Source organism: Acinonyx jubatus, chromosome D4, assembly GCF_027475565.1.
Source record: "Acinonyx jubatus isolate Ajub_Pintada_27869175 chromosome D4, VMU_Ajub_asm_v1.0, whole genome shotgun sequence".
NCBI lineage: Eukaryota > Metazoa > Chordata > Mammalia > Carnivora > Felidae > Acinonyx > Acinonyx jubatus.
Window position 1 is genome coordinate 91,831,457 of NC_069391.1, and position 22,053 is coordinate 91,853,509.

Consider the following 22,053-nt stretch of genomic DNA (forward strand, 5'->3'; position numbering starts at 1 on the left):
TTCAGGGCCCTTGTTTCTCTATTGACCGTGTGTCTAGATGATCTATCCATTTCTGTTAGTGGAGTGTTAAAGTCCCCTGCAATTACCACATTCTTATCAATAAGGTTGCTTATGTTTGTGAGTAATTGTTTTATATATTTGGGGGCTCCTGTATTCGGCGCATAGACATTTATAATTGTTAGCTCTTCCTGATGGATAGACCCTATGATTATTATATAATGCCCTTCTTCATCTCTTGTTACAGCCTTTAATTTAAAGTCTAGTTTGTCTGATATAAGTATGGTTACTCCAACTTTCTTTTGACTTCCAGTGGCATGATAAATAGTTCTCCATCCCCTCACTCTCAATCTGAAGGTGTCCTCAGGTCTAAAATGAGTCTCTTGTAGACAGCAAATAGATGGGTCTTGTTTTTTTATCCATTCTGATACCCTATGTCTTTTGGTTGGCGCATTTAGTCCATTTACATTCAGTTTTGTTATAGAAAGATATGGGTTTAGAGTCATTGTGATGTCCATAGGTTTCATGCTTGTAGCGATGTCTCTGGTACTTTGTCTCACAGGATCCCCCTTAGGATCTCTTATAGGGCTGGTTTAGTGGTGACGAATTCCTTCAGTTTTTGTTTGTTTGGGGAGACCTTTATCTCTCCTTCTATTCTAAATGACAGACTTGCTGGATAAAGGATTCTAGGCTGCATATTTTTTTCTGTTCATCACGTTGAAGATCTCCTGCCATTCCTTTCTGGCCTGCCAAGTTTCAGTAGAGAGATCCGTCACGAGTCTTACAGGTCTCCCTTTATATGTGAGAGCACGTTTATCTCTAGCTGCTTTCAGAATTTTGTCTTTATCCCTGTATTTTGCCAGTTTCACTATGATATGTCATGCAGAAGATCGATTCAAGTTACGTCTGAAGGGAATTCTCTGTGCCTCTTGGATTTCAATGCCTTTTTCCTTCCTCAGATCCAGGAAGTTCTCAGCTATTATTTCTTCAAGTACACCTTCAGCACCTTTCCCTCTCTCTTCCTCCTCTGGAATACCAATTATGCATATATTATTTCTCTTTAGTGCATCACTTAGTTCTCTAATTTTCCCCTCATACTCCTGGATTTTTTTATCTTTCTTTTTCTCAGCTTCCTCTTTTTCCATAATTTTATCTTCTAGTTCATCTATTCTCTCCTCTGCCTCTTCAATCCAAGCCGTAGTTGTCTCCATTTTATTTTGTAGTTCATTGATAGCATTTTTTAGCTCCTCCTGGCTGTTCCTTAGTCCCTTGATCTCTGTAGCAAGAGATTCTCTGCTGTCCTTTTACTGTATTCAAGCCCAGCGATTAATTTTATGACTATTATTCTAAATTCACTTTCTGTTATATTGTTTAAATCATTTTTGATCAGTTCGTTAGCTGTTATTATTTCCTGGATGTTTTTCTGAGGGGAATTCTTCCGTTTCGTCATTTTGGATAGTCCCTGGAGTGGTGCAGGACTGCGGGGCACTTCCCCTGTACTGTCTTGAATAACCTGCGTTGGTGGGCGGGGCTGCAGTCCGACCCGATGTCTGCCCCCAGCCCACCTCTGGGGCCACAGTCAGACTGGTGTGTGCCTTCTCTTCCCCTCTCCTAGGGGTGGGATTCACTGTGGGGTGGCGTGGCCTGTCTGGGCTACTTGCACACTGCCAGGCTTGTGGTGCTGGGGATCTGGCGTATTAGCTGGGGTGGATCGGCAAGGTGCACGGGGGTGGAAGGGGCAGGTTCAGCTCGCTTTTCCTTCAGAGATCCGCTTTGGGAGGGGCCCTGCGGCACTGGGAGGGAGTCAGACCTGCTGGAGGGATGGATCTGCAGAAGCACAGCGTTGGGTGTGTGTGTGGTGCAAGCAAGTTCCCTGGCAGGAACTGGTTCCCTTTGGGATTTTGGCTGGGGGATGGGCGGGGGAGATGGCGCTGGCGAGCACCTTTGTTCCCCACCAAGCTGAGCTCTGTCATCCGGGGCTCAACAACTCTCCCTCCCGTTGTCCTCCAGCCCTCCTTTTCTCCGAGCAGAGCTGTTAGCTTATAACCTTCCAGATGTCAAGTCCTGCTTGCTGTCGGAACACACTCCGACCGGCCTCTCCGCTTTTGCCAGCCAGACTAGGGGGCTCTGCTTGGCCGGCGGGCCGCCCCTCCGCCCCGGCTCCCTCCCGCCAGTCCGTGTAGCGCGCACCACCTCGCTGCCCTTCCCACCCTCTTCCGTGGGCCTCTCATCTGCGCTTGGCTCCGGAGACTCCGTTCTGCTAGTCTTCTGGCGGTTTTCTGGGTTATTTAGGCGGGTGTAGGTGGAATCTAAGTGATCAGCAGGATGCGCGGTGAGCCCGGCGTCCTCCTACGCCGCCATCTTCCCAGGATTCCCCCTATATGTTTTTAAGATATTAATCCTTTTATCAGATACCTGGTTCAAAACTTTTTACCCGCTCCATAGGATGCCATTACCCTCTGTTGATTGTTTCCTCTGCAGAAGCTTTGAGGTTTGACGTAATCCCACTTACCATTTTTGTTTTTGTTTTCTGCTTTTTGTGTCATATCCAAGAAATCATTGCCAAGACCACTGCCATTCAGCTTTTCACCTTCTTTCCATCTCAGAGATGTATAGTTTCAGGTCCTTTGTTTATACCTTCAATTTATTTATTTATTTACTTATATTTTTTAAGTTTACTTATTCATTTTGAGAGACAGAGTAAGTGAGTGGGGGAGGGGCAGAGAGAGAGGGAGGGAAAATCCCAAGAAGGCTCTACACTGTCAGTGCAGAGCCCAATGCAGGGCTCTAAATCACAAAACCCGTGAGATCATGATCTGAGCTGAAAGCAAGAGTTGGCTGCTCAACTGACTGAGCCACCCAGGTGCCCCTATTAATTTTTGTTTTAAAAATGTTTATTTTGAGAGAGCATGGGTTGGGGAGGGCCAGAAAAAGAGGGAGAGAGAGAATCCCAAGTAGGCTCTGTGCTGTCACCTCAGAGCCCAATGTGGGGCTCAGTCTCAAACTGTGAGGTCATGACCTGAACTGAAATCAAGAGTTGGATGCTTAATCCACTGAGCCACCCAGGTGCCTCTAGGACTTCAATTAATTTTCAGTTGATTTCTGACTGTGATGTAGAAGGGATTCCTTTCTCGTTCTTTCCTATTTAGAGATCAGGTTTTCCCAGCATCAGTTTGTTGAACAGATTTTCCTTTTCCCAGTTGTGTGTTAGTGGTATCCTTGTTGAAGATCAGCTGAGTGTAAATGTGTGGGTTTATTTCTGGGCTGTCTATTGTGTTCCATTGGTCTGTATGCCTGTCTTTATGCTCATACCATACTGTTTTAATTACTGTAAATTTATGATGCTTTAAAAAATTTTTTTAGGAAGTATGAAGCCTCTTGCTTTGTTTTTCTTTCTTAGTATTGTTTTGGCTCTTCGGAGTCGTGTGTGGTTTCATATGATTTTTAGGATTGTTTTCTTTATTTCTGTAAAAATGCCATTGGGATTTTGATAAAGACTGCATGGAATCTCTGGACTGCTGTGGATAGCTTTGACATTTTAACACTTTTAAGTCTCTAATCCATGAACATTGGATATCTTTTCGTTATGTATGTCTTCTCTAATCTCTTTCCCCAATGTTTTGTACTTTTCATTGGACAAGTCTTTCTGCCCCCTGGTTAAGTTTATTTCTAAGTGTTTAATTTTATTGGATGCTCTTGCAAATGGGATTATTTTCTAAATTGCTTTTTGGGGTAGTTCATTGATAGTGTGTAGAAATGAAACTGATTTTTGTTTGTTGTTTTTATATTCTGTGTCTTTACTGAAGTTGTTTATTAGTTCAAATTAGTTCATTGTTATGGTGTTTTACATAAAAGGTGCTCATTGCTAACACTGAAAAGTTTACATTTTCCTTTTCAATGTGGATGCTTTGTATAGCTGTTTCATGCCTAATTGCACTTGCTGGTGTTCCAGTACTGTGTTGGATGTAAGCAGTGAGAGTGGGTATCCTTGCCTTGTTTGTGATGAGAGAAGAAAAGTTTTCAGTTTTTCAACATTGAGTGTGATGTTCACTGTGGGCTTTTCACACATAAGCTTTCTTATGTTGAGGTAATTTCTTTCTATTCCTAGTTCAGAATCTGTATCATCAGATGTGCTGAAATTTGTTAAAGGTTTTCCTGCATCTATCAAGATGACTGTGTGATTTTTATCTTTCATTCTGTTAATGGCCAATGGTCACATTGATTGCTCTTCATATATTGAGCCATCTTTGCACCCCAGAGATAAATCCCACAGGCCCTGGTGTATGGTCTTTTAATGTGCTGTTGAATTCAGTTTATTGGTATTTGTTTAGGATTCTCCATCTATGTCCATCTAGGATATTTTCTTGTGCTGTATTTGTCTGATTTTGATATTAGAGTCATAACTAGACTCATAAAATGAGTCTGGAAGTGTGCTTACCTCTTTAGTTTCTTTTGGAAGAGTTAGAGAAGGATTGGTGTTAATTCTGTCTAAGGAGTAGGTAGGATTCACTAGCAAAGCCATCTGGAGCTTACTTTTTCTTGTTCAGAGGCATTTGATACCTGATTTAATTTTCCTACCAGTTCTGGATCTACTCAGATTTTGTATTTCTTCATGATTACATTTAGATATGTTTTGTATTTCTTGGGATTTATCTATCTCATCGAAGTTATCCATCTAATTTTCATAAGTCTCTTGTGATCCTTCATATTTGTGTGTCATCAGTTTTAATGTCCAGTTGTACATTTATGATTTTATTTATTTGGGTCTTCTCTTTTTTTCCTATTTGATCTAGCTAAAGTCTTACCAGTTTTGATGTTCTTTGTGGAATGCTTAACAACTTAGAGTTACTGATTTTTAAAATTGCTTCTCTAGTCACTGTTTTGTTTTGGCCTTAGTCTTTATTTATTGAGACCTAATTAACATGTAATGTCATATAAGTTTCAGGTGGACAGTATAATGATTTAGTATGTATATGTGTGTGTGTGTGTGTGTGTGTTTATATAATATATATAGGACGTATATGTTATATATAACACATATGTAATGAAATGATCACCAAGAGGTTTAGTTAACATCTGTCACCACACATACAGTTTTTTTCTTCTGATGAGGAATTTAAAAATCTGCTTTCTTATAGAGTTTGAAATATACAATACAGTATGATTATTTGTAGTCACCATGTGATACATTACATCCCCATGATCTACTTACTTTAAAAATTATCTCCTGCATCTGGTAACCACTAATCTGTTCTCTGTACCTGTGAGTTTGGTGTTTTTGTTTTTGTTTTTAATTCCACATATAAACGAGATCATAAGGTATTTATTTCTCTTTTCTTTTCTGACTTGTTTTAGCATAATGCCCTCAAGGTCATTCATGCTGTTGCAAATAGCAAGATTTCTTTTTTGTGGCTGGATAATATACCAGTGCATATATATGCACCACTTTTTCTTTATCCATTCATCCATCAGGTGGGTACTTAGATGGCTTCTATCTGCTGGCTGTTGTAAATAATGCTGCAGTGAACATGGCAGTGCAGTTATCTTTTGGGGTTGGTCTCTTTACTTCCTTTGGAGAAACACCCTGCAGTGGAGTTGCTAGATCATATGGTAGTCTTATTTTTCACTCTTTTGAGGACCTCCATGCTGTTTTGCAAAGTGGCTGCACCAATTTACAGTCTCACACGAGTGCACAAAGGCTCCCTTTTTCTTACATTCTCGCCCATATTTGTTACTTGTCTTTTTGATAATAGTTATTCCAACAGGCATAAGGTGATATCTTATTTCGGTTTTGGCTTGCACTTGCCTTCTGATTATTGATGCTGCGCACCTATGGCCTTCTGTATGTCTTTCTGGGAAAACACCTCTTCTGATCGTCTGCCCATTTTTTTTTTTTTAAAGATTTAAACGTGAGACTAGAGGGGCACCTGGATGTCTCAGTCGGTTGAGCATCCAACTCTTTTTTTTTCCAATATATGAAGTTTATTGTCAAATTGGTTTCCATACAACACCCAGTGCTCATCCCAAAAGCTGCCCTCCTCAATACCCATCACCCACCCACCCCTCCCTCCCACCCCCCATCAACCCTCAGTTTGTTCTCAGTTTTTAAAAGTCTCTTATGCTTTGGCTCTCTTCCACTCTAACCTCTTTTTTTTTTTTTCCTTCCCCTCCCCCATGGGTTTCTGTTAAGTATCTCAGGATCCACATAAGAGTGAAACCATATGGTATCTGTCTTTCTCTGTATGGCTTATTTCACTTAGCATAACACTCTCCAGTTCCATCCATGTTGCTACAAAGGGCCATATTTCATTCTTTCTCATTGCCACGTAGTATTCCATTGTGTATATAAACCACAGTTTCTTTATCCATTCATCAGTTGATGGACATTTAGGCTCTTTCCATAATTTGGCTATTGTTGAGAGTGCTGCTATAAACATTGCGTCTGCCCATTTTTTTAAATGTTCATTTATTTATTATTTTTGAGAGGAAGAGAGAGACGGTGCAAGAGCACGAGTGGGGCGGGGGGAGGGGGAGAGAGGGAATCCCAACAGGCTCCATGCTGGTAGTGCAGAGCCCATTGTGGAGCTCAAAGTTACAAACCATGAGATCATGACCTGAGCCAAGATTAAGAGTCAGATGCTTAACCAGCTTAGCCACCCAGGTGCCCCTCCTCTGCCCATTTTTTAATCAGATTGTTTGGTGTTTTGCTTTTGAGTTAAATGAATTCCTTATATATTTTGAATATTAGCCCCTTCTCAGATATATGACTTGTAAATATTTTCTCCCGTTTGGTAGGGTGGCTTTTCATTTTGTTTGTGGTTTCTTTTGCTGGGCAGAAGCTTTTAGTTTGATTTAGTGCCACTTGTTCATGTTTACTTTTGGTGTCAAATCCAGAACATCATTGCCAACACCAATATCCAGGTACTTGCTGCCTGTGTTTTCTTCAGAGTGTTTATGTTGTCAGGTCTTAGGTCCAATCTTTAAACCACTTTGAGCTAATTTTGGTGTATGGGTGTAAGATAGTGGTCCAGTTTCATTCTTCTGTTTGTGGCTGTCTTGTTTTCCCAGCAGCATTTATTGAAGAGACTGTCCTTTTCCCCATGTACATTCTTGGCTCTTTTGTCATAAATTAATTGAGAAATTAAGAAATATTATGATTCCAGATCTGTTCTTCTTTCTCAAGATTGATATGACTGTTCAGAGTATTTTGTAGTTACATAAAAATTGTAGGTTTGTTAGTTCTCTTTCTCTGAACAATGCCTTTGGAATTTTTTTCAAGTTTATTTTCTCTGAGAAAGACAGAGCATGAGGAGGGGAGGGGCAGAGAGAGAGGGAGAGAGAAAGAGAATCCCAAGCAGGCTCTGAACTGCCAGTGCAGAGCCTGATGCAGGGCTTGAACCCATGAAGCTGTGAGCTGAAACCAAGAGTCAGAAGCTTAACTGACTAAGCCACCCGGTCTGAGTGAGGCATCCATCAGTTGTGCAGCCACCAGTTGGGTCCCTAGTGTCAGAGTCCATTCCCACTGCTGTAACAGTGCCTTCCCTCCTAAGGAGAGCACACTGGGAACTAGGATTTCAACATAAGATGGGGGGTGGGGGGGGTACACAGTCAGTCTATAACACCTAGCATCTTCTGAAAGCAAGCGTGTTATTTTGCTTTTTGGTTTAATGGTTGTTTACAAATATTTTAAATATTCAGTTTTCAAATATTTGAGGTGTTTCTATCCATTGCAGTTATCATTGCTCCAGTGTTTCTATATCTGGCCAGTGGAAGCCCCACCTCATTGGCCCCTGGGTTCTTCTCATGTTTGCCCACCTGTAGTCCTTGTCCCTTCCTTGCTTTTGGTTATAGGAAGATGTTCCAAGCTCATGGTGTACACTTCCTGCCCGAGACACAGAGTGGCCATTTCTTATCTAAGGTTGTCTGGTTTTTCTTGGAGGGAAATGCTATTTAGAGTCCATAGTGTGGGCAGCACATATGCTCATTGCTCTTGGATTTACTGTTCCCTGCCAGAGCCAGCAGATCCAACTAGAACATAGTGATTTTTAATTAGTTTCTTAATTCTGAGATAGCCCATAGATCCACATGCAATTTTTTTGTGTGGGGGGGAGCATGCACAAACAGGGGAGATGGGCATAGGAAGAAAGAGAGAGGATCCCAAGCAGGCTCCACAGTCAGTGTGGAACCTGCTGTGGCACTTGATCCCACAACCCTGGGATCATGACCTGAGCCAAAATCAAGAGCCAGGCACGTGGCTCTTGGTGGCTCAGTCAGCTAAGTGTCTGATTTCAGCTCAGGTTATAATCTCGCAGTTCGTGAGTTTAAGCCCCACATTGGGCTCTTTGCTGACAACTCAGAGGCTGGAGCCTGCTTAGAAGTCTGTGTCTCCTTTTCTCTCTGCCCCTCCCCCACTTGTACTTTGTCTGTCTCTCTCTCTCTCTCTCTCTCTCTCTCTCTCTCTCTCTCTCTCTCTCAGAAAGAAATATTAAACAACAACAACAAAAAAGGGTCAGACACTCAGCTGACTGAGCCAGCCAGGGTCCCCGATTCACATGCAATTTTAAGATTCTATTATTTGGTGAGTTCCTGTGTAAACTTGGCTGTGCTTCTCCCAATGGTCACACCTCGGAAAGATACTACGACATCGTAACCAGGATAACAACATTCCTACAGTCAGGATCCCTTTCCATCCTCCCAGGGATCTGCCACATTTCGCTTTTATAGCTACACCCACTTACCCTGACCCCAGTCTGTCCTTGTACTCCTGCAATCCACTCTTCTCTTTTCCATTCCTCTAATTTTGTCCTTTGAGGGATGTTGTAGAAATGGAATCTTAACGCTGAGTAGCCTTTCGGGACTGGCTTGTTTCACTCAGTAGTTCTGTGGAGACTGGCCCAGGGTGTGTGTGTATATCCGTGCGCGCCTCCTCATGGCTGAGCAGTGCTCTGTGCCTTGGGTGTAGCAAGGTCGGCGTCGTCACCCACTGGAGCACCTCTGGGTCTTTGTCCCCCAGCTGCTGGCTGATACAAGGAATCTTGCTACAAACATTGACGTTCAGGTTTTGGGGTGAACACCAGCCTTCCCTTCTCTGGGAGAGATGCCCAGGGCTGCCACCGCTGGGTTGTGTGCTAGTGGCACGTTGAGTGTTTAAAAGTTTGCGCAACTTTCAGGAGTGGCTGTGACGTTTTGTGTCACATACATTAAGCTACCAGTCTGTTGGAATCTGTACAGCAGAAACTGGGCCCAAAGACAGGAATTAACCTGGGCCTTCCCAGTCCGTCCCTTACACCTCCCTGCCTCAAGGGACCAGGGAAGGTTTGGTGGAGGGAGGGGTCTGTGTGTGTCCTGAGAGGAGAAAGGAGGTGGATGTGCATGTCCAGAGAGAAACAGGGGAGATGTTTGTGTCCTGGGTGGGGGGAATGTGTGTGTCTGTGGGAGGAAGTGGGGGGGGGATGTGCGTGTCCTGAGAGGAGGAATGGAGGGGACGATGTGCATGTCCTGAGAGGAAGAAGGGGGAGATATCCTGAGGGGAGGAAGGGGGGATGTGCGTGTTCCGAGAGGAAGGGGGGTAATGTGTGTGTGAGAGAAGTAAGTGGGGGTGTGTGTGTGTCCTGAGAGGAAGAAGGAGGGGATGTGTGTTTTCTGAGAGGAAGAGGGAGGATGTATGTGTCCTGAAAGGAGGAAGGGAGGGAGTGTGCATGTCAGGAGAAACGTGGTGGATGTGGGTGTCCTGAGAGGAGGAAGGGGGGATGTGGGTGTTCAGAGGACGAAGTGGGCCCTGTGCGTGTCATGAGGAGGCAGGGGGATGGGCATGTCCTGAGGAAGAGGGGGGTGTGTGTGGGTCCTGAGTAGGGGGGAATATGCATGTCTGAGAGAAGGAAGAGGGTGTGTGTGTCCTGAGCAGGGGTGGGGGGGGTTGAAATGCATGTATGAGAGGAGGGGGGTAATGTGCATGTCTTGAGAGGAAGAGGGGGGGATATGCGTGTGCAGAGGAGGGGGAGGAATGTGCATGTCTGAGAGGAGAAAGGAGGTGGATGTGCATGTCCTGAGAGGAAAAAGGGGGTGCGTGTGTCCTGAGACGAAGAGGGGGGAGATGCGTGTGTCCTGAGAGGAAGAGGGGGGGATATAAGTGTCCTGAGAGGAGGAAAGGGGTGTGTGTGTGTGGAGGGGAGATGGGGGGTATGTGTGTGTTCTGAGAGGAGGAATGGGGAGTGTGCGTGTCCTGAGAGGACGAAGAGGGGGATGTGTGTATCCTGAGAGGAGGGGAGGAATGTCCCTGTCTGAGAGGAGGAAGGAGGTAGATGTGCGTGTCCTGAGAGGAAGAAGGGGGAGGTGTGTGTCCTGAGAGGAAGAAAGAGGTGTATTCTGGAGGAGGAAGTTAGGGTCATTTTCTGTTTGAATAGAGGAGACAAAATTGTTTGTCTTTGTGTGTTTTCCGGGCCAGAAGGAGAAGGGATGGGGGTGTTCTCGTGTGTGATGAGAACAGGAAGCGTGTCTGGGCATGTTTTGAGAGAAGGAACGGGCTGAGTGCTGGTAGATTTTGTATGGAAATCCTAGGCCTGTCTGCTTTCCCTGGTTGTGCCTGGCCTTTGTGCCTCAGCAGTTTTGTGGTGGTCCTTGGGACAGTCAGTGGGCATCTCCTTGCTCTCTCTCTCTTTCGCGATGAAGCTCTGTGTCTTGCCTTAAGGGCAACGTGAAGCTTGATGCTGAGGACTTAGCAGGTGCCCTCTGTCCACACTCAAACCAAAGGCCTGAGGGCTTGATGTCAGGAACCTTATTCTTGGTTTGTGTGAGCTCTCTTGGGACATTCCCTGTACACCTCCTGGGGCCAGTGTTGAGAGTCTGGGGATACCTGGCACCCTCATGGGCCAGAGAGAGCCTGGCACCCCACTTCTGTCCTAACCATGGCAGCAACTCCGCCCTGCACGATGGCTCCCACTGCTTGTAAAAATCAAAGCTAAAAGAAGCTGTCCATAGGAGTGTTCTGTTGCACAGTGGAACCTAGAGCCCCTGACTCAGTTTCCCCTGCTGTAAAATGAATAGGTGTGCTATGAGTGCAGCCCCTAGAGGGTCAGAGGATTAGCTGACATTCTGGATGCTTAAAAGCCCATCCCAGGTCCTATGTCTGATTTTCCTAAGACTTCACATTGAGGGGTGGGGACTGCTTCTGGTAAGGGCTCCACTGCAGTGAGCAGAAACAGAAGTTTCTTCGGATGACCACGTAATTGCCAGAAAGAACAAGAGCCTGTGAGAATGGGACAATTGGAGGCTGTTCCTTCTTCTTATGAGCTTGACATCTAAGAAGTTTCCAAAATACACTCTGAAGTTATTTTCAGAGTTTGCCAAACACTTTTGGAAAGACAAGACATTGGAACCAGAGGCTATTTTAGTCACAGCTCCAAGTGACACCCATAAAAACAGGGCTCACTCACCCTGCCCACAGCAGCTCCCCAGTCCTCCAGTGAATTGGGAGCAAGGCCTTCCTACTGCCTACACTCCCGGCCCCCCTAAGCTGGGCAGGTATGGGACATTTATCTGCTGCTTATGACATGGGGGTTTATGTGTCACATACAGGGAACAAGACTTTTCAAGTTTTCCCTGTGGGCTGAGCGATGTCTCTCTCTCAGGCCGAGAGAGGCAAGCGAGAGGACCCTCAAATTTCTCTTCCGAAGGTTTCGCAGGGTACGGGCCTGGCCGGCTTTCACAGTGAACGTGACGGCTTCCTTGCTGAGGTCACATGGCCCAGGCCAGCCTGCAAACAGCCGTGGAATGGCTGGAACAAAGTCTTGGTTTGTTTGGGGGAAATGTTCAAATATCTGCAAAGTGGAGAGTACGGTATGATAATGAGCCCCATGGACCCATGATCAGCTCCACACTGACCAGCTAGTGGCCCATCTTACCATCTGTTACAGGCTGACTTATGGCCTCTCAAAATTCGTATGTTGAAGTGCTGACCCCCAAAACTCCAGAATGTGACTTTATTTGGAGATGGGGCCTTTACTCAGGTGGTTAAGGTACCATGAGGTACCCATATGTGTGGGCCCTTAATCTAGTGTGACTGGTGTCCTTATAAGACGAGGAGATGAGTAGGAGCTCCTGGGTGGCTCAGGAGCAAACTTGGCAAACTTGATTTTAGCTCAGGTCATGATCTCATAGTTCATGGGTTCGAGCCCCGTGTTGGGCTCTGTGCTGGCAGTGTGGAGCCTGCTTGGGATTCTCTCTCTCTCTTTCTCTCTCTTTCTCTCTCTTTGCCCCTCCCCCACTCATGCACAGCCTCTCTCTCTCTCTCTCTCTCTTTCTCTCTCTGTCTCTCTCCCTCAATATAAATAAACATAAGAAAAAAAAGATGAGGACACAGACACACACAGAGGAATGACCACGTGAGGAAGCAGGGAGAAGAGGGCCATTTGTAAGCCCAGGAGAGAGGCCTTAGGGGAAACCAGCCCTGTTCACACCTGGATCTTGGGCTTCTGGCCTCCAGAACTGTGAGAAATACATGTCCGTTTGGAAGCCATCCCATCTATGGTTTTTGTTGTGGCAACCCAAGCTGACTAACAGCATCTCTACCCTCCTGCTGGGTGTTTTTGAAGCAAATCACAAAGTTTGTGATTTTTTTCTGGATACGGTGTTTTTTTTTTTTTTTTTTCTTCAACGTTTATTTATTTATTTATTTTGGGGGGACAGAGAGAGACAGAGCATGAACGGGGGAGGGGCAGAGAGAGAGGGAGACACAGAATCGGAAACAGGCTCCAGGCTCCGAGCCATCAGCACAGAGCCCGACGCGGGGCTCGAACTCCGGACCGCGAGATCCTGACCTGGCTGAAGTCGGACGCTTAACCGACTGCGCCACCCAGGCGCCCCTGGCATACGGTGTTTTTAAAGGGTTCCAGTATTCAGCAGAGCTGGTTGGGCTCATGCTAGCCTGAGAGCCCGGGCTTCACTGAAAGGGGACAGTGGGCACTGGAGGGGAGCAGCTTATGCGCTTATAAATGACATGATCACAGCGTTCATATTAAAAGTGCACAGGGTGGTGTTTACACACACACACACACACACACACACACACACACACACACACACGTAACGTCACCGCTAAGAAAGCAGACTCCTCACTCACCTCCAGAAGTATCCTTTCTTGCTCTCGGCAATCGCCCAGCCCCTCCTTAGGCAGCTGCTGTGGTCTCCCCATCCCTGCCAGTAAGTTCACCCTGTCCTTACTCACATATGAGCGGAACCACCAGTGGCTGCTCTGTTCTGTGGAGCTCTGTCCCTCAGCCTAAGCTGAGATGTGTCCGTGTTGCCGGGCACATCAGTGCTGGCTTCTCCCCACTGCTGCCTCTGCCCCATACCGACAGAGCCCGGTGTGTGTGCCACCTCGCCTGCAGATGAGCCGTGTTCCAGTTCTGGCTAATGGAGAGAGAGCTGGTGTGAACGGTTGCAATCAAGTCTCTGTGCGGACTCACGCTCTCGTTTCTCTTAGGTGAGTGCCCAGGCTGGACCGGCTGGGTCACATGGTGAACAACTCTTTCAGAGGCTGCAGATTGTGTCCTGAATACTCACACCTTTCTGCACTGCCACGTGCAGTGTGACAGTCCCACCTCCTCTATCCTACCCAAACTCGGTGTGGTTAGTATTCTGCAGTGATGTGTCGTGGTGTCTCATTGGGTTTTAATCTGCATTTCCGTGATGAGTACTGATTGAGAAACTTCTCCTGCGCTTGTTTGCCATTTGTATCTTTTCTTGGGTGAAGTATCACTTCAAATCCTTTGCTCACTTGAAAAAATTGGTTTATGTTCCAATTACTGCATTTTTAGAATTCTTTATGTCTGAATACAAGTTCTTTATCAGATATCAGCTGGCGGCTTGTCTTTCAGTCTTTTACTGGTATCTTTGGAGACAGGTGTTTAATTTTGATGAACTCTAATTCATCAGCTTTTAAAAAATGTATCATGCTGTATTTAATAAATCTTTGCCTAGCTTACAGTCATAATTTTTTTTTTAATAGTCTGACACTTGCAGGAGGCACCTGGTTGGTTATAGTCAATCGGTTAAGCATCTGACTCTTGATTTTGGCTCAGGTCACGATCCCAGGGTTGTGGGATTGGGCCATGCATCAGACTCTGTGCTGAGTGTGGAGCCTGCCTGAGATTCTCTCTCTCTCTTTCTCTCTCTCTGTCTCTGTCTCTGTCTCTGTCTCTCTCTCCTGCACCCCCCTCTCTCTCTAAAATTGAAAAAATAATAAAGTCTGATACTTTCAGATTGTATATTTGGGATTATGGTCCATTATGACTTGACTTTTGTATTTGGCAAGTATGGATCAAAGTTTATTTTTTTACACATAGATACCCAACTGACCCAGCACCATTTATTGAAACATTTATCCTTTCTTCATTGAATTGCCTTTGTGATTTATGTCATACATGTGTAGCTTTGTTTCTGAATTCCTTATTTTGCTCCATTGATTGACTAACCTGTCTTGATCCCATTTAGCACACAATCATGATCATTGTAACTTCACAATACATTTTAAAGTCAGGTCGTGTTCATCATCCAGTTGTCCTCCACTTCAGAGTTGCTTTAGCTGTTGTGGGTCCTTTGCATTCCTCCATGAATTTTAGAATCAGCTTGTTAATTTCTGCATAAAACTCTGCTGGGAGTTTGGCTGCGATTGCACTGAATCTGTAGATCAGTTTGGAGAATGAATATTTCAACAACACTGAGTCTTCCAACCATGAACTCAGCAGAGTTTAATTTCTTTTAGGTTAATGTTATATAGGGCTTTTACATCTTTTGTCAGGTTTATCCCTAAATATTTCATAGTTTTTGGTATTATTATAACTGCTAATGTAATATTAATTTTTTGAACGTTTTTTATTTTATTTTTGAGAGACTGAAAGAGACAGAGTGCGAGCAGGAGAGGGGCAGAGAGAGAGAGAGGAGACCCAAAATCCAAAGCAGGTTCCAGGCTTTGAGCTGTCAGCACAGAGCCTGATGCAGGGCTCGAACTCATAAATGGGAGATCATGACCCGAGCCAAAGTCAGACGCTCAACTGACTGAACCACCCAGGTGCCCCTGTAATATTGATTTTTGAAAGCTGAACCATCCATGTATTATTACTGGGACACATCCCACTCAGTCATGAAGTATAATCTTTTTCATATAGTGCTGCATTCAGTTGCTAATATTTGTAGATTTTTTTTGTATCTTGGCTCATAAAGGATATTGACTCTAGGTTTTGTGCAATTTTAATATGTCTTTTTCATAGAATGAGAGCAGCAGAATTATCTGGAAGAATTTGTATAGAATTAGCATTATTTCTCCCTTAAATATCTAGAGGAATTCACCAGTAAAACCATCTGCGCCTGGCGTTGTTGTTGTTTATTGTTTTTTTTCCTTTTTTTTTGTTTTTGTTTATGGAAAGGTTTTTAACCACCAGGTGAATTTATTTAATAGATTTAGGGCTATTCAACTTATCTATTTCTTCTTAAGTAAGCTTTGGTGATATGTGTCTTTTAAGTATTTTGTCCATTTCACCTAAGTTGTCGAATGTATTGGTATAAAGATATTTATACTAGTCTGTTATAATCCTTTTCATATCTATAACCAGTCTTGATGTCACTTCTCATTTATGATACTGGTAATTTGTGTCTTCTTTTTTCCTGATCAGCCTAGTTAGTAGTTTTTCAGTGTAATTGAGTTTCTCACATATCAGGCTTTTGGTTACATTGATATTCTCTAGTTTCCTGTTTTCTATTTTATTGATTAAAAAAAAATTAATGTTTATTTTTGAGAGAGAGCGTGAGCAGGAGAGGGGCAGAGAGAGAGGGAGACACAAAATCTGAAGCAGCTCCAGGCTCTGAGGTGTCAGCACAGAGCCCAACCATGAGATCATGACCTGAGCCGAAATTGGATGCTTAACCAACTGAGCCACCCAGACACGCCTATTTTATTGATTTTTATTATTTACAGTCTCATGCTTACTTTGGATTTAATTATGACTTTTGCTAGTTCCTAAGGTAGAAGATGAGTTGTTGATTTGCTCTTCTTTTTTTTCTAATATACTCTTGGTGCTATCAATTTCCTTCTAAAGTCTGCTTTAGCAATACCCATCAATTCTGATATGTTGTGTTTTTATTTTCATTAAGTAAACATTTTTTTCTGACTCTCCCTCTGATGTTTTCTTCAATCCGTGGGTTATTTAGAAGTATGTTATCTCATTTCCAAATATGTGGGTATTTCCCAGAGATCTGGTCTTGATTTCTTTTTTTAAAAATTTTTATTTATTCTTGTTTTAATTAGACTCCATGCCCAATGTGGGGTTCCAACTTACCCCAAGATCAGGAGTCATGCTCTACCTAACTGAGCCAGGAAGGTGCCCCCTGTTCTTGATTTCTAATTTAATTCAGTTGTAATCAGATAACATCATTTTTATAACTTGAATACTTTAGAATTTATTGTTACTCATTTTTATAGTGCAGTGTATGGCCTGTCTTGGTACATAGAGTGTGTTCTGCAGTGGTGGAGTGTTTTAGAAATGTCATTCAGACCAAGCTGGTTGAGAAGGGTGTTCATAATTAACATACAGTATTATTAATTTCAGGTATGAAATACAGTGATTTAACAATTCTATACATTATGCACTGCTGATAATGATAAGTATACTCTATCACCTTCACCTATTTCACCCATTCCCCCCTTCCTCCTCCCCTCTAATAAGGGGGGGGGTTCTTGTTCTCTACAGTTAAAAGTCTGTTTTTTGGTTTGTCTCTTTTTTTGTTCCTTTGTTCTGTTGCTTAAATTCCACATAAGAAGGAAATCATTTGCTATTTGTCTTTTTCTCATTTCGCTTATGCCCTCTAGATCATTATACCCTCAAGATCCATCCGTATTGTTGCAAATGGCAAGATTTCATTCTTTTTTGTGGTTGAGTAATATTCCATTATATGTGTATACCACATTTTCTTTATCCATTTATCCATCATTGAAAAGTTGGGTTCCTTCCATAATTTAAATGTTGTAAATAATGCTGCAATAAATACAGGGTGCAGATATGTTTTGAATTTCTGTTTTCATATTCTTTGGGTTAATACCCAGTAGTGGAATTACTGGATCATAGGGTGATTCTATTTTTAGTTTTTTGAGGAAGCTCCATATTGTTTTCCACAGTGGCTGCACCAGTTTGCATTTCTACCAACAGTGCAGGAGGGTTGCTTTCTCTCCACATCCTCACCAACACTTGTTGTTTCTAGTGTTTTTGACTTTAGCCATTCTGACAAGTGTGAGGTGATATCGCATTGTAGTTTTGACTTGCATTTCTCTTACGATGAGTGGTGATGAATATCTTTTCATGTGTTTGCCACCTGCGTTTCTCCTTTGAAGAAATGTCTGTTTGTACCTTCTGTCAACTTTTTTTTAAAGTTTATTTATTTATTTTTGAGACAGAAAGAATGAGTGGGGTAGGGGCAGAGAGAGAGGGGGACAGAGGATCCAAAATGCGCTTCAAGCTGACAGCAGAGAGACCGACATGGGGCTTGAACTCATGAAGCGTGAGATCATGACCTGAGCCGAAGTTGGACACTTAACCAACTGAGCCACTCAGGCGCCCCTTGTCTAGGGTTTTTGTGGTTTCAGGTCTCATATTTAGACCTTTCTTCCATTTTGAGTTCGTTTTGTGTATGATGTGACAAAGTGGTCTAGTTTCATTCTTTTGCATGTAGCTGCCCAGTTTTCCCAACAGCATTTGTTGAAGAGACAGTCTTTTACCCATTTCATGTTCTTGCCTCTTTTGTTGGAGAGTAAATTGAGCATATAATCTGGGCACTCTGTTCTGTTCCACTGATCAATGTGTCCATTTTTGTGCCAGTACATTACTGTTTTGAGTAGTATAACATGAAGTCTGGAATTGTGATAGCACCAATTTTGTTCTTTTTTAAGATCGCTTTGGCTGTTTTGGGTCTTTTGTGGTTCCATACAAATTTTAGGATTATGCTAGCTTTGTGGGAAATACTATTGGTGTTTTATAGGGATTGCATAAATCTGTAGGTTGTTTTGGGTACTATGGACATTTTAACAATATTTGGTCTTTCAACCTGTGAGCATGGAACATCTTTCCATTTGCGTCATCTTCAGGTTCTTTCATCAATGTTTTATAGTTCTCCAGAGTTCAGGTCTTTCACCTCCTTGGCTTAGTTTATTTGTAGGTGTTTTATTCTTGTTGCTGCAGTTGTAAATGGGACTGTTTTCTAATTTCTCTTTCTGCTATTTCATTATTGTGTGGGAATGAAACAGCTTTCTGTAGATTGAGTGTTTCCTCCAACATAACGTAATTAGCTTGTCAGTTCTAGTTTTCTTTTGGTGAAATCTTTAGGGTTTTCTGTACATAGTATCATGTCATCTTCTTCCTTAACAGTTTACATGCCTTTTATTTCTTTTTCTGTCTGATTGCTGTGGTTAGGACTTCCAGTACTATGTTGAATCAAAGTGGTGAGAGTGGACATCCATGGCCTGTTCCTGATCTTAGGGAAAATCTCTCAGTTTCCCCATTGAATATGACATTAGGTGTGGGTTTTTCATATATGGCCTTTATTATCTTGTATGTTAGCTCTAAACCCACTTTGTTGAGAGTTTTTTTCATTAATGGATGTTGAATTTTGTCAGATGTTTTTTCTGCATCTATTAAAATGATCATATGGTTTTTATGCTTTCTCTTGTTGATGTGGTATATCATGTCAATTGATTTGCAAATACTGAACCACTCTTGCAACCCAGGAATAAATTCCATTTGATTGTGGTGAATAATTCTTTAATGTATTCTTGGATTCAGTTTAGTATTTGTTGAGGATTTTTGTGTCTATATTGTTAAGAGATACTGTCCTTGGGGGCACCTGGGTGGCTCAGTTGGTTGGGTGTCCACCTTCAGCTCAAGTCATGATCTTGCAGTTTGTGAGTTCAGGTCCTGCGTCAGGCTCTGTGCTGACAGCTCAGAGCCTGGAGCCTGCTTTGGGTTCTGTGTCTCTCTCTCTCTCTCTCTGCGCCTCCCCCACTTGCTGTCTCGGTCTTTCTCAAAAATAAACATTAAAAATTTTCTTTTAAAGAGATATTGTTCTGTAGTTCTCTTTGTGGTGTCTTTATCTGTTTTTGGTATCAAGGTAATGCTTGTAGAGGCCTAATAGAATGAATTTGGAAGTTTTCCTTCCTATTGTATTTTTTGGACTATTTTGAGAAGAATAGGGTGTTAACTCTTCTTTAAGTGTTTGGTAAAATTGACCTGTGAAGCCATCTGTTCCTGGACTTTCGTTTGTTGGGAGTTTTTTGATTATTAATGTGACTTCATTGTTGGTGATCAGTATGTTCAAATTTTCTATTTCTCCCTAATACAGTTTTGGGAACTTATATCTTTCTAGGAATTTATTCATTTATTCTAGGTTGACCAATTTGTTGGCATATAATTTTTCATATTCTCTTATAATCCTTTATGTTTCTGTGGTCTTGGTTGTTATTTCTCATCTCTCTGATTTTGTTTGTGTCCCCTCCTTCTAGGCCCCCTCTCTCTTTTAATGAGTCTGGTTAAAAGTTTATGAATTTGTTAATCTTTTCAAGGAAACACTTCCTAGTTTGTTCTGTGTTTTTTTAGTTTCTATTTCATTTATTTCTACTCTGATGTTTATATTTCCTTCCTTCTACTGGTTTTGAGTTTTGTCTGTTCTTCTTTTTGCCAGCTCCTTTCAATGTAGGTTAGGTAGTTTGAAAATTTTCTTGCTTCTTGAGGTGGGCCTGTATTACTATAAACTTCTCTCTTAGAACAGCTTTTGCTACATCCCAAAGATTTTTGGACTGTATGTTTTCATTTTCACTTGTCTACAGGTATTTTTTAAATTTCCTCTTTGATTTCTTGGTTGACCCATTCATTGTTTAGCACTTTAGCATGTTATTTAGTCTCTGTGTATTTGTGTTCTTTCAAGATTTTTTTCTTCTGCTTGATTTCTACTTTCATAGTATTGTAGTAAAAAAAGACACATGTCATGAGTTCAATCTTTTTTAATTGGTTGAGACTTGTTTTGTGGCATAATATGTAATCTATTCTGGAGAATGTTCCATTTGCACTTGTAAAGAACGTGTATTGCAAATATATTTGTTAGATCCATCTGGTTCAATGTGTCATTCAAAGCCACTGATTCCTTGTTTCTTTTCCATTTGCATGATCTCTCCTGTACTATTATTATATTACTATCAATTACTTTATGTTTGTTATTAGCTGCTTTATGTATTTGGGTGCTTCCGTGTTGTGTGCATAAATATTTATAATTGTTACAGCTTGTTGGATTGCTCTTTTTATGAGTATATGATGTCATTCTTTGTCTCTTGTTAGTGTCATTGTTTTAAAGTGTATTTTGTGGGATAGAAGTATTGCTACCCTGGTTTTCTTCTGACATGCATTTGCATGATAATGCGTTTCCATCCCTTCACTTTTAATCTGCAGGTGTCTTTAGGTGTGAAATGAGACCCTTGTAGGCAGCATATAAGAGACTTTAAAAAAATTTTTTTAATGTTTAGTTTTTTAGAGAAGAGAAGGAGACAGATCATGAGCAGGAAAGGGACAGAGAGAGAGGGAGACACATAATCTGAAGCAGGCTCCCGGCTCTGAGCTGTCAGCACAGAGCCCAATGCAGGGTTCAAACTCATAAACTATAAGATCATGACCTGAGCTGAAGTCAGATGCTTAACCCACTGAGCCACCCAGGCACAGCACCGCTCCCCCCCACCCCAACGCCACCTTGTAGGCAGCATATAGATGGGTCTTATATCTTTATCCATTCTATGACCTTATGTCTTTTGATTGGAGTGTTTAGTCCATTTACATTCAAAGTAATTAGTGATAGGTATCTACTTACTGCCATTTTGTTTCTTGTTTTATGGTTGTTTTTGTAGTTATTCTCTGTTGCTTTCTTCTCTTGCTGTCTTCTTCTCACAGTTTGCTGGCTTTCTTTAGTGATAGACTTGGATTCCTTTCTCTTTGTTTTTTGCATACCTATTACTGGTTTCTGATTTGTGGTTACCATTAAGTTGATATATAACATCTTCTGCGTATAGCAGTCTGTATTGTTGATGGTCACTTAAGTGTGAACTGATTCTTTACTACCCCCCCCCCAACATTTTAGGTATGTGGTGTCATACTTTACATCTTCTTATTTAATGCCTTGACTGACTTTTATAGATATATTTAAGTTTACTGGTTTTGTGCTTCCTACTTTTCTTCCTCCTACTTATGGTTTTTCCTTTCCACCCAAAGAGTCCCCTTTAATATTTCTAAGGATAAAGAAATGGTTGAAGGGATGGGATGGGGTGAAGTGATGGTTTAGTGATCATGAATTCTTTTGACTTTAGTTTGTCTGGGAAATTATCTCTCCTTTTGTTCTGAATGATAGCCTTCCTGGATAAAGTATTCTTGGCTGCATTTTTTTGTTTGTTTGTTTGTTTGTTTGTTTTCCCCTTCAGCATGCCATTCCCTTCTGGTCTTCAAAGTTTCTGTTGAAAAACCACCTGATAGCCTTATGGGGTTTCCTTTGCTTGTAACCATTTTCTTTTTCTTGCTGCTTTAAAAATTCTCTTTATCACTACTTTTTGTCATTTGAATTTTATGTGTCTTGGTGTGGACCTACTTGAGTTGATTTTGTTGGGGGCTCTCTGTTCCTCCTGGATCTGGGTTCCTGTTTCCTTCCCCAGATTCAAGATGTCTTCAGTGATTATTTCTTGAGATAGAAAGATTTTCTTCCCCCCTTTCTCTCTTCTTCCTCTGGGATCCCTATAATGGGAATGTTATTGCACTTCATGGTGTCACTGAGTTCCCTAGTCTATTTTCATTTTTTATTATTCTTTTCCTTTATCCTGTTCAGCTTGATTGTTGTCTACTACTCTGTCCTCTAGGTCACTATTCCATTCTTCTGCTTCCTCAAGTCTACTATTTATTCCCTGTCATGTGTTTTTAATTTCAGATATTAAGTTCTTCATCTCTGATTGGTTCTTTTTTTATGTTTTCTGTCTCTTATTTGAGGGTC